The sequence below is a fragment of the Anser cygnoides genome, chromosome 13 (assembly GCF_040182565.1).
Source record: "Anser cygnoides isolate HZ-2024a breed goose chromosome 13, Taihu_goose_T2T_genome, whole genome shotgun sequence".
Lineage (NCBI taxonomy): Eukaryota > Metazoa > Chordata > Aves > Anseriformes > Anatidae > Anser > Anser cygnoides.
Genome location: NC_089885.1, coordinates 14,559,570 through 14,573,583, shown reverse-complemented (window position 1 = coordinate 14,573,583; position 14,014 = coordinate 14,559,570).

Here is a 14,014-nt window from a genome sequence, read left to right as displayed (position 1 = left end):
GCCATGGACTCTCACCTTGGGTGCTGGACTCCCTGTACAGCCAAAGGATGGTGCCTCAGTGATTTGGGCATCACGTATATTCCAAAACTAGATCCCCTGCGAAGCACCTCCCGCACACCTCTCCCTCTCTCCTGGAGCACAGAAATAGTTGGACCCTGCTGGTTCCAGGAGGTCTGCAGCATCTGCCTGGACCTGAGCTGACCTCAGCCCTGGGCACGTTGGTGGGGCAGCACCCCTGGCCCAGGCCATTTTTAAGCCCACCACCACCACAGGGACGAGCCCACGGCTGGGCTGAGCACAGCACCATTAATTAGAAGGCACCCACGCTATACTAATATCCAAAGCAGTGAGCCTGCTAACCACTGCAAATTGCTCGTTTCCCTAATTGCCTTCCCAGGGCAGAAGTGGCCCAACAGGGTGTCCTGTCGCCCTGGAGCCCTACCTGTGTCAGGGAACAGTGCAGGGGGCCCAGGAGCACCGAGCTGCCTGTGAGGGGGCTGGCACCGTGGGAGCAGCGAGGAGGGCTGTAGGGACTCTCAGAGACTCACGGCCCTTTTGAGCCAGCAGACCCAGGCGGTTTCCCCTTTTGCTGTGGGGAAAAAAATGGGACAGCCCCGTCTGTATACTGGGTTTTTTTTTATCTCCTGCGAGGACATGGGAAGGGCTCTGACGAGAGCTGAAGATGCTGCCTTCCAGGTGATGCTTTGTATTGTAGCAGCTGTCCATTTCAGTGCTTTGTTTTTTTTTTTCTTCCAAGGTAGCTTTTGTCAAGAAAACATTAGCAAGCAGGAGTGGTTGAGTAAATGCACCTCCAGGTTTAAACTACAGGCATTTAAAAATGAAATAAATCAAACTGTAAATATGTTATCATGCACACCTAGGGCCTGATCCTGTGGAGAACTACTACAGAGAATAATCTTTACCCAGGCAACTGTAGCAGCTCCTTTGAACTCAGCCAGACTACCTGGGAGAGCAGGGAGCAGCTCATAAATATCCAATGAAGGGAGGCTCAGACCCAAGGCTGTCTTGGCAAAGGTGTAAAGAAATTTGGAGAAGGCATTGCTTCTGTGGAGTTCCCATAGCTTCTGGGAGTGATGGTGACTGCTGGTGTTATCTCAGTCTGCCATCAGAGACCACTGGTCCCCTTCCCTGAGCCCACCTGTGCATACAAGTCCTACACCACCAGCCCAGGGGCTGCCTGATTTCCATTCTGTTTTTCCTGTCCCTGATATCTTGCTGTTTTTTTCACTCCAAAGTCTCTCTGTTCATACAGAAAACGATTTGGTAAATGGGAAAAAGGAGCTTTATGGTTTTCCAACGAGAACAGAGGGAGGTTTGTCCCTCACAGTTCCCTAGAGTCCTTGTGCAAATAATCCCAGGTAACTCACCAAGGTCCACCGAGACCTGTCCTCAGCACAACAAAGGAGAGGGAGAACTGGAACTCTGCTGAGAAAGGAGACTGATGTTGGGAGAAATTCCTGATAGCAATGGCCCCTGGAGTAGGCATCTCCTGCACAGCTCAGCTTCTGACTGACTACAGATGAAAGGGGAAATGAAGATATCCCAGATTCAGTTCCTCTGTTCTGGAGCCCACAGCAGGACAGGGCCGTTGCATTACTATAGCCCTGTCTGTGATTAACCGTCAAAACTGTGGTTGACGAGTTCCTGGGAGAACACGAAGAGCATCTAATCAGGATGGTTATTGGCTGGAATTGGCAGATCAGCCTGCGAGTGCCCAAGGCTCATCTGATCCAGTGAATCATCCTCCAGACAGGAGATGGATGCTTTTCTTTCTACGAGGAAAGTCAAGGGGAGCAGGATAACATAGCACCTTTATAACCCCTTTGAAAGTCCAAGCCACCAAGAACAGTGAATGGTAACAGTGTTATGGAAAGTCAATCAAATGCTCCAGGAAAGTTTATCCCTTGTAAATACCCAAGTCTTCCTACTTCCCACAACCAGTTTGCATCCTGGAACTCATTGGTACAAAGTTCTTCTCAACCTGAAAAAAAAAAAAAAGAAGCCTTTCTGCTAAATCTTGCCTATCTTCTTTCATATGTGGGACGAACCACTCTTCTCCCACCCACACTGTGGACCTGGGCTGGACATCAGCCTTTGCTGCCGGGGGGAGCAGGGAATGCGTAACTGGAATCCAGTGTATTACACAGTGTATTACACGTGCTTGGGAGCTCTAGGCAGAGGGGAGAAGAGCAACTGTGCCCTGCACCCAGGGAGCAAACATTCTGACCTAGAACAGGACCCCTGGGCATAACCTTTATGTTTCTTTGATATTCATTTTTCTTGATCTTGGCAATTCCTTTTTCTGCAGCTTTGGGTTTGATGATCCACACGCACTAACTTCTTTGGCTTCCAGGTAGAATTACAGATCTATCTCCTTTCAAAATTACCAAGTTTGGAAACAAGACTTAGTTTGGCAGGAAAAGATTTTTTTTTTCTTCTCCCTGGAATCATCTCTGATAATTCTCAGTTAATTCCGTGGTAAGTGACTTGAAATCAGGCATTGTCCCTAGGTATATATTTGTTCCCCACAATAATCACTTCCATGTTGTTGAATATGTGGGTCTTTTACCTTCACTACAAACAGTGCAGGCAGGAGAGAGACTGACTGTGCATGCTAGCATGTGAAGAGAAAGCAATGAAATAAAAAAGAAATAGTACTCTGACCTAATTCTAAATGTCTCATTATCAACTGATAATTAGCAATCATAGGCTTAGAAACATCATTCAAAGGTGAAGGAAATGCATACACCACTGCCTGGATGGTTTAAAAATTGAATTCCAAGTTTCCCTTCTAGCTACTGACGGATGGCTGCTAGGGCAGATGAACCAAAGCAAGGGAATGCCAACCAGGCTCCTTCCATGCAAAGTGCCTAAGCACTGCCAGCAGCTGCGGCTCCATCCCTTCGTACAAATCCATCAAATACTTGCCCTGGGTTTCCAGCCCAGACAGAGCAGCCCCAGCAGCAGTGGTAACATGCCCAAAATCCCCAGCCCAGTGTAGCTGCAGCCTTTGTCCAGCACTGAGACTTTCACAGGCGTGCCTTTGAGCCACACCATTGCTTGTGAGCTTTTCGACTTTCTTTTTGACTTCCAGCAGGAAATCTCTGTCACAGACTGATTTTTAGGGGAAATTCTCCCTTTTTAAAAAACTCCTAGCAGAGCCTGGGCATCATCTTGTCCCTTCAGGGTGATTCCCCCGAGCATCTCAGCTCAGCAGCCTCAAACCTCAGCCACTCCCCTTGCCAGATACAGAGCGGACAGGCAATTTGTACCCTCTTGTGTGAAATCTCTAGATCTCTGGCACAAATGCGGGGAAGATGCCATGGTTTGCTATGGCAAGGCTCATGCTGAAATCTCCAGAAAAGCTTTCCCATTGAGTTTGTTCTGGGATCTCTGACAAGGCTTTTGGTTGGCCAAGAACAGCAAGTCCTTATGTACCACGTCCTGCTTGTGCCCCAGGTTAAGAATAATTTGTTTACAGTTTGGATTGACTTCTCTCTATCCTGCAACTACGGGAAAGACAGCAATAATTTCTGTTTACAAGCCACTTTATTTGGCAAGATGAAAATCCCATACTTTATTTTTCAATAGTCCAGTAGTTTCACATCAAACGTGTTGAAGTTTTTACTCTAACAACACACTAGAGAAAGCCATATATTTCCCCTGGCTTGGTCTGAGCCCAGAGAATGAAGAAGGCAATGCAATGCCATCCAGAACAAAGCCCTGCAGTGAGCCAGGGAGATGTTCAGCACAGCAAGTTCACAAACATCACTGTAGAGACTGCACAGAGAATCGGCTTCTGGAGGGGCCATGCAAAATTAGTCGTAACGTTGGTTTTCCATAAGGACCACATGCCTTTTAAGACTCACCAGCTCTTCTTGGAGCCAATGCTGTGAAGTCTCTGCTGTGCCCCGTACCAGACTGGAAAGTCAGGAGGCCCAGTCTCAGCCTTAAAAAAAACCCTACTAAACATGCCAGACAGAGATGAAGCAACACTTTCGACTAGCCGAGGCACTTACAAATGCCCAATTACTGCATATACTTGTAAGGAGAGAAAATTAAATCCAGATCCCACCTTCAGGTTAGGAACTCTGAAACAGACAGCCTTTTCTGGCACTGGGAGCCTCTGGGAAGGCTGAACTTTCCCAACAGGGGGGGAAGAGACAAAGTTTGCTGCAGACCCTGCTCTTCTCTCCATACCATGTCCCCTTGGGAGGCTGAGCTTCCCAGTCATTTCTTCTTGCTTGTTCAAGTAACAACCCATGGCCATTGAAGGAACAGAAGCAACACCACCGTGTGATTTACATGACCAAATGCAACCAAATGAAGGCAAATTTCAAATACTGAGTGCCATTTCAATTTAGAGGACATTAGTAATCTCTGAGGAATTAAAAATAAATAAATAAAATGAAGAAATTGCAGCCCACTTTTAGGTATCCCAAGAGGAGGAGTGGAGCAAACCTCATCAAGTAAATAATACACTTAGCCTCAATTTTAATTTAAACCATATTTTAGTGCCTCAGCATAGCAGGAATTCCATAACATCATTCCAGCTCTCATCGTTGCTACAAATATTTCTATCCACGTTTGACATGCAGCTATGTGGTAGTTGTGCTAGCAGCTTCTCTATTGGGAGACAGCTGAAAAAAAGCATGATCTTCACAAAGTTGTTACTTCTGACTACTGCTTCTAATTCAATTCCAATTCAAGGTCTAATATGGGAATGGCTACTATAGACATCAAAATTACAGTTTTACCAGCAAAACAATAATCACAGCACAAGTGTTTACTAAGAATGAATGGGAAGTGGCTGCTCAAATGAATGGCACGACAGCAGAAAAAGTGATGGAGATGACTCACACAGATATATAAAGAAAAATAACATGACTAAAATACTCTAAATCAAGAAAGAATTGTTTTATAAAATTCATAAATCTTTTAGGTAGGAAGATCAATTTTATCCTAATTTGGGCAAATAAGCAAGGAGCTAAACACTAGCCTGCGGCGTGACCAGGCACGCAGGTCTAGGAGGGGATGAGCTTTTTTTTTTTTTTTTTGGAAACTCCTGAGCTAGAAAGAGAGATTATCCTGAATTGATCCAAACACCAGACACAGCAATGTGCATCTGTACTTGGGGCTGGGTGGGAGTTGAGGTGGAGCTCCAGAAATGCTCCCCACAGCATTGTGCTGGGTGCTGGGTGCATAGATCAGAGCAGCAATGCATGCACAGTGACTTTGTGAATGGGGACAGAGTTGCATCGTGGCACTGGCAGGCAAAGATGCTTCCCATGGGAGCTAATAAGCAGTGTTAAAGCAAGTTAAATCTCAAAGAGATTTTCTCCACTCATCAGAAAGCACAGACACGCTACAGGGGTTTGGTGCCAGAGGAGCAAAAAGTACATTTTGCTGAAAAACAGGCTGGCAGTAAGCATATGTCCCTTCAGTTTCATGACATTTCTTCAAAACTCCCCTCCAGCAGGCTTGGAGGCAAATCTCAAGTCACGGGATCAAATTAACTGTCCTGAAGAAGTAAGATGCAGCATTTCTGGAAGTATCTGCATTGTTTCAGAAGTCTAAATCATATCAAAGTCCAACATTGCCTGGCTCTGAATTCACAAAGGCACTTTGGGAAGTGATGCCCAGGAAAAAAAAAATCGCTGAAAATTATGGGCAGAGGATAAAGGGAAAAGAGAGAACATTTAATACGCAACTGGCAGGTTGCTAAAGAACAATGCAGACAGAGATAAAAGAGAAGGGGTTGAAAGCTTTTAAGGTGAAGAGGCAGAACGCATTATTTTTGTTTGGTTAACCAGATAAAAAGTATGCTGGACATATATATTTGATTTTTACCTGGGGAGACCTGACAAACCTGTAAGTCTCAGAAAAGTTAGAAGAGGATGAGCAGCAACAGTAGTGGCATTTTTTTCCCTAAAAACTGTTAAAGGCAAAACTACAGGAGTGCAGTATGAGGGAGGTGAGCTGGGAGCCACACCAGCCCTGCTCCCTAATTTCCTGTGAGATCTAGGGCAAGGTAGCTGGAATGCAAGTGACACAGAACTTGTATATATTTTATATATTTATGTGTATAAATTATATATTTCATATGTGTAATATAATGATACATATATTTTGCTTCCAAGCTCATTTTAATCCCTTGCCTTTTATTGTTTGTTCTAAAGAGATATATATATACTTGTCCTCATAAAGGATGTCAGTCCCTGGATATGTTGAGTTTTTTTTGTGGCTCGGGAAGGTTTTTTAAACTTCTGTGAGATAATTGGCACAGGAGTTTACTTGGCTAAATCAGAGGGACATTTTCAAAGACTCAAGTGGCAATGAAGCACCTAACTCTCATCGGCGTTCAGAGTCCGCTGTCCTTAATCACCGCCGTACTTTGGAAATCAGAAAGCTGTCACAACCGCACTGTGGTCTCCTCTGTACTCTGTGCAATAAAGGATACCACCTTTACATTTGGTCTTAAAAAGGAAAAGGCCCTTTTAATTCGGGCTGGGGAATGCAGTTCACTTGCTGCCTGACCTCCGTGACTGCTTCAATCATGACCAGGAACGGCAGCAGCAGCCAAGGGCTGGTTCACAGCGCTCCAGAGCAGCACATGGACAAGCCACGAGCAACTTTCTCTTGGGGGCCAGCCTTGTTGGTGGCTACTGTTCTCCCTCATTTTCCATTCCATTTAAGCCTTGCAAAAGCCCAGCAGGTGTGTTCCTCCCTTGGTCTTCTAAATCCTGGGTGGAAACAGTGGCTACTCAGCTCTGGGCTGTGCCAAAAATGCCTGTTTGTCCTTCAGTCCACAGGCCCACAGCTCTCAGAAGTTGGAAGCAAGACACTCAAAAGTCATTGTGTTTCCTGAATGTCCTTACTTTGCTCTCCTGCTGGTGCCACCACGTTTCTGGACTGCATCAGCCCAGCGAGCAATGCTGGGGCTCTGTAGAAGGCGGGGACTGCAGGGAGCTTGTGAAGTGCCCAAGGATGGCAGTGGCTCTCAGTGACAGCAGCTTGGGAGTGGGACAGGGAAACAACATACCGGTTTGCTCAACTGCCATGCTACAAAACAAGTAATGGTTTAGTGTCGCTTCACCCAGCCGGATGCAAAATACTGCTCTGTCCTTCTCAGAAGGGCCCACTGCCCATTTCATTCAACCCAGAGCATCCCTCCAACCTCAGATCGGCAGGGACGAGAAAGCTTTATATTCATGAACTAGTCAAAAATCCACCACCACCACCCATCAAAAAAAAAAAAAAATAAATTTCAGTGTAGTTTAATGAGACTGCTGGTAGGGTCAGTGGAGTCTCCACATAGCCAGGCCCTCGGGTCTCCTCACCTGCATGTGCAAGCCAAAGGTCAGGTCCTCCACAAAGGGAGACCTTCCCAAAGAGATATTCCATCTCCGCAGTTCACGTCAGGATCCTGTTTCAGGCTCCCCAGCATTCCTCACCCGCTTTATTTCCCTATCCTCCTCCCTGCTGCCTTAACCACTGGCTTCCCCTCTATGTTTGGACTTCAGTAAAGCAAGAATTTTTAGTTGAATCGTAAATTCATCAGATACGTGGTTTGGGTCATCCTGAAACTATTAGCTAGTCTGGGTCAGATTTGTCAAATAGTTTGGGCTGGAAACTATGTGTGCGAGGATGTGCGGGGGTCGAGCTGCTTCACGCTTGAGGCGGGCAACCCGCAAGACATGGATGGTGGCCACGCACTCACCCTCTTTCTCTCAGAGATTTGTTGGAGCTTTTAAAAGTAGAACAGGTCCCATGGGGGACTAGGAAGCCACTGCAGCATTTCCAGAGCCTGGGATCAAGTAAAGGGCGGAATGGTGCATATCCCACCCGCCAGGAGAGGCTGGTTAGTGAGCAAACCTTCGTATTGGAAGAGCTCCAGTTCCTACAAAAAGCTTTAAAAGCCACGCAGGGAGCAAGAGAAGCAGAAGCGTCCCTGGGCAGCAAGGGCAGGAGTCCAGGTCCCATGTTCCCATCCCTGTTCCCGAGACAGTTAATTATTGACATGAGAGGGTGCTCCCTTTTCAGCACGTTCAGATCACTGTCAATTAACAGAAAACTCAAAGCTACCAAGAGAAGGAGTAAGAAGAATATAAAATCACCTAGCTAATACACACACTGTGAAGTTTCACCAGAAAAACAGGATTGGTGACATCAGGAGCTGAATTTTGCCCCTACCTCTGCGGCAGCCCCGCAGCAGCCCCCCCCAAACCTCACTGATGATCACTGTAATGTCAGGTGCTGATGTGTAGGCAATTTCACAAAACCACCCAGGGCTTGCCAGCTGGGTAGATCAGCCCCAAGGCAGGGAAAGCTGCTTCCCACAGACATCCATGGTCTCACTGGCAAGAAGGTCTCTGCAAAGGCTCCAAACCAGGCTGGTGTCGTTTCTTGCTAATCTGAGACCTTCAGCAGATGTGGCTTCAACACGAGCAAAGCCAGTGCTCTCCCCAAAAGCTCACACTGCTCACACCACTGTCACCTAAGCCAAATCAAGTCTAATACACAGCTTCGGGGCTACCTGCAAAGGGTCTCATTTTATTCTCTAAAGGAAGAGAAAAGGGTTAAGACAACCTTTTCTTGACGGAGCAGTAGCGTTGCCTTTACCCAGTATTCCTGACACTAGGAAGAGATTTTGGACCTGGCCAATGTTGGCTTGTTTTGTAAGACCTTGATCTGCTCCTTTTCTGCTGATGGCACCAGTGGGAGAGCTTCAATGCCCTGTGTCTGGGCTGCGGGAGCTGGGAGAAAGTTACTGGCTGACAAGGAAAAACGCTGAAACCCACACAAAAACTAACTGAAGATGCAGGGAGAAGAGGCACATTTTGCTAATTTATTTTATACATTGCAACAGCTGTGCTTACATGAAAAGGGTCATTAACTGAAGATGCACAGAGTATCAGCATGTCTACTGAGACTTTGCACAATTTAGGAGATCACTGTGGAGTACAATGCAGTATCATTTAAAATTCACAAACAAATCCTATAAAATACCTTTGTAGGTATTTTAATGGCCCAAAACAAGTACTGTGTACAATTCAATAGATGTAATTTTTTCCTTTTACTAAATTTCATATGTAAAAATCAATCTGTTCTTTTTAAAAACAGACTTTTTTTACTACGCTATTTTAAAAGAATAAAGACAGCTCCCACTGAGATGTCTGTTTAAAAGTTCAGTACATTCTGCTGCTTTATTTTATCTAGCAATGATGAACTAAAAGAACACTGAAAATTCAATCACGATGGCAATAATATTTGAAAAGGCTATAAAAAAAGAATGATTTACATGGTACGAACCATCTTTGCTGAAATTCCGAACTCAGTATTTCTGTTTCATTACATGAAAAATAATCCGGGCCCTATGCAGAAAACGTGTTCGGTATACCACTTTGACGGAAACAAAACAGCCTTTTAAAAGCGTGGTGAAATGAAAGGTGATTTTTTAAAACACGCAGGTATTTACACAGAACCGTTTACTCAACATTAGGAATCATGCCATTCCCTCTCTATAGTTTAGCCATCTCTTGAATAGTTTGCATAAGTATGCATTTATTTACTAATCTTCAAAGAGTCCCCATTTTTCCTAGCTTTCCACTGTAGTCATTAGAGGTCACAACCCTGTAGGAAATATGGGCTGCCATGGTAACACAAAATGTCTGCTACAGGCTTAGTGTAATTCCTCCCTAATAGAAAAACAACAGCAGCAAATCCTGCCTTTGATAAACGGGCTTATACGGTGTAAGAAGCTGCTACCTAGAAAGGTGTCTATCACTTCAAAACAGCTCTAAATGAAATAAACGTTATAAAAAGGGGGATAGCAAACTCATATGCTCAACATGATTAAAAAAAAAAGAAATGCTACTAGCATACACAAAGGAGAACGCTGAATTAATCTGCCATACCGATCTGCAGCCGCCCGTTAAATACAGCTCGGTGAGGTGGGCAAAGTTTGCAGCGCGTCGTGCACAGACCCTCAAAGCAATCCCGGCTATACTCAACAACAAGTGTCTGCTAAACACTTCTAACAGGGTTCCTGGCAAACCTTTCCAATAACAAGGAAAAAGCTGCATTTCCATACGTCTGAAAAAGCAGAAGTCAGAGGGAGACCATCACCTCTCTGACTGCAGCAAGGTACCCGGCCTTCCCCTCTTGGAAATTCCTGCGGAAAAAAAAAAAAAAAAGCATCTGGTTCCAATAGATAACTGGGGTTTGGGAGTGAAGGAAAAAAAAAAAAAAGCTCTGTTTGATCTGATGGTCCATGGGCACTGCTGGCATTTTGGAGAAATGCCCTGCCTGCTGCTCCTGGAAGCTCCTGCCTCTGCGAGCCCTTCTCCTGCATGAAAGACCAGGTTGCTTTCATGCACTAGCCTGAATTTTCCCAAGAACATGTTTTTCATGCCGATTTCTGAAACTCCTTAGTCTTCTCCAAATATCCTGTGACTGGTGAGGGGGTACCCCTGCTCGCTGCCCTGCGCCGCCACTGGGGTGCCGCTCGGAGCACATACACCATGCGTACGCCTGCGGCCATGCAGAGCCTCCCCCAGCCAAATCCTGTTTCTCGTTGTCTTTTGTTTACATTCCTCCAGCCAGCTTTCAATCCAGAGAGAAGCAGTCATATCTCCACCAATCCAAGTTAATTTTTCTATTAAGTTGTGCATTACCTCGACTCCATTCCATGCCTCTGCTCCACCTATGCCATTAACTTTGCTCTTCTACTTTTTAAAAACGAGCTTAATTTTGCCTGACAAGACATGGCTTCTCTAAACATGAGAAGTGAACAGCTGCGAATTCCCATCACTGGGTCTGCCACAGCCCATGGCTGAGGATTCACCGCCTCTGGCAGGCATGTTGCTCACGGACACGCTCCCCACCCCAGTGGCAAGCTCCTGGGGCAGCTGGAAAACAGCCCCGCACCTACTGCGAGCCTTTGGGCTTGGATATAACCTGCAGAAGAGAGCCAAACTCCGCTTATCGAGCCAGCTACTGTCCCATGCCTTTTGCAGCATTTTGCCAGCTCCTTATGCAAAGAAATTCCAGAAATCTCTCTGTTTGCAGCCTTTCTGTTTCCCTCTGCTGAGGCAGCAGTGATTTTTATTCTTTTCCTCCTCCACCATCACTTTGCAGCTTTAAACATCCGAGGAAGTTTCAGATTTGCCTGCCTGGTTCCCTGGGTCATGAGATGCTCTCGTCTTTCAACCTGTGCCCCCCCAAAAAAGCCACTTAGAGCACAATTAATACCTGTGGGTGTTAATGCATCTTCTCTTGCATTAGTCCAAAAAGGCAGCTTGGTCTGGAAAGCTCTGCTCTGCCTACGGCACTGACCCCGGATACTGATACCCTAACACGGCAGTTGGGAAACAAGTCCTTTTGTACCCACCTCTGTTACCACCACCACTGAACCTAGGAACCAAAATGGGCGCCCACCCAAGCCCCAGCTCAGACAAGTCTCACTGTAGATGAGGGGTGGCATGTCCCTGGACTGTCCCTGGCCAAGAGAACTGAGTGAGCCTGTGGCACCTGCAACAGGAATTGAGGGATGTCCCCAGACACAGCGCTCTGGGCAGCGTTCACACATCCCCACATCGCTCCCATGCTCTCTCTCTGGCTGCTTTCTCCTTCTAAAGGTACAAGTCCTCTTCGGCACCTCCCCATGCTGTGCTCAGGCACAAGTGGCACCCACAGCACGGCACCAAGCTCTGGGTTAGAGCCCGCTGCTTCCAGCGTTGCCACTGCAGCCAAACATTTACCTGTCTTACCAATCTACCAAGAGAAACCCCTTACAGCAGCTATGCAGTAACGGCACAGGGCAGGAACAAAGCCACACCACTATTTTCCTCTAGTAAGTCATGTGCAGGACTGCTCTGGCCACCACCATCATTCTCCCCATCCTCTCCAGAAATCCCCAGCAGCAGCAGCAGCAGCGACAAGCACCGCCAGCAGTGCCCAGCCAGGTATGTGAAGCAGCCAGAGCACACACTTTGGAGCTCACCAAAGCCTCTCTGCTGCTCGGAGAGAGCCCCACAGGTTGAAAGGAGCTCCTGCTCTGCACAGGTCCACGCACAAGCACTGGCCCCAGCAGTTTGGGGCACACTGGCAGCATTATGGCACATCTGGGACCCTTCCGGCTGCCCTAGCATTAAGGAGTTTTCACTGAAAGCCTCAAAATTGTTCCGTATAGATGGAGCCGGCTCAGCCCCCCACCTCTCACAGCAGCAGTACTGGAGAATTTCTCCTCCACCCCATTGAACACAACAGTGTGAGGCATTTACCAGGGTGCATCTCATCTCGTACCACCACCAAGTTCTCCCCTGGGAGGCTCTGGGAAGAGAAGTAGGGCATTTCAGCACTCCGCGCCATTTGTTTACATATTACCCTCTGAAATAGGAAGGTCTGGAGCAAATTTCACCAGCATAATTTATTCTGCACCATTGATGAAAATAACCACGCTTCTGCACCACCTCAGCTCGCAGCCCACGGGAGCTCCTGCGACGCCAAGCAGCTCCCAGCTGGCTCCCAGCGCCGCATCCAGACTCCAGCAGCCGGAGTCACCCTCAGGGTTTGAGACAACCCGCGGGGACCCCAAGTCTGGAACCCTCCAGCTAGGAGGTTTGATTACACCCACAGCCAACGTAGGATGGGTAAAGCGTGAGGGAACGCAACAGCATCCAAATCCCTTCCACGAATTCCTCCTGCGTAGCACAGCACTGCCGTACCGCTACGTGTCCCCACGTGGTGCAAACGAGTGAGGCAGGCAACTGCTGTCAAGAGGAAGGCTGCTGCCTCTCAAAACGTGCTCCAATAATTTATTTTGACAAGTGTAGCTTGGTTTTAATCATTGATAATTCTTCCGAGCAAAGAGTCTTTGGGTAAGTGTGCTGTAGTCTACTTTGTAAAAGTAATGAAGTTGGAGTAATATGAGGTCTCGCTGCAGCGTTCTGCTATTAATCAGTGCTAATAAATGTGGAGAAATCGCTGTGTTGTGTGTGTAAATTGTGGAATTTGCAGATAAGCAGAGTGTAAATGAGCGAGGTTTGGTGTAGATGAGGTACTTCCACTTTGTGCCAAGAACAGATAATAGCAAAGTACCCGACCCGCTTTATTGTATTTTCTGATCATACGTTCATTAGTCGGGCTGTTTGGACTTTGCCGTTACAACAAAGAGATCAGCTGCTCCCTGGAGAACAGTCCCCGTGTTTTACAGCCACTGAGGAAACGGAGAGGAAATCGCTGCATTTTGGGCAACCAGAACAAAGTATGTCATACCCAAAGCGTGGTTATGCCCACACAAGCCACGTTCCTTAGAGCACCACGATGGTCATTCATTTCCACGCGTTTGCCACTGACGGTTTCTTACCAGCCAGTCCCCAGCCCAACATGCAGACAAAGCCTCCTGCGGGGCACGCGCCATTCAGGGCACACAACAACACGCAACAACGTCAGGATGCCCACAGCCCTCCAGAAAGCACGGCCGTGGTGGTGCAAGCAGCCACACGTACAGAGGACGACCCCTCGCTGTGCTACGAGCTATGAGCGTCGCTCCCACGCACCGCCACAGCCACCCTGCAGCCCCAGTAGCACAAGAGGTTGTGTCCGTCCCTGTCCACCTCCTGGCAGCCCCTCCAGCACCTCCTGCACGCCCGAGGGCTGCATTTAGTTCAAACAACACAAGCGCCTTGGCCTGTTTAAGCAGTACCATCCACATCCAGGGATCGAACAGCAATTCTGGCATTGAGGCAACAAGACACTTTTGCACCGTTTACTACAAAAACAAACGCGTGACTTGGCTCACCCAGGAGCTGTTGGCTTCTGAGAGGCCACTTCCTACTCCCAGCTTTGCCCTGGGGCACCCAAGTCAGGAAGGCGGGCTGGGAGGCACCGAACCTGCAGCCCTGGGTGTGGAAAGCCCGACCTGAGCATCTCTCAGCGCCACCAGCCAGACCCCACGGCCACAGGGCCGCATCCGTGCCCATCACCTCCA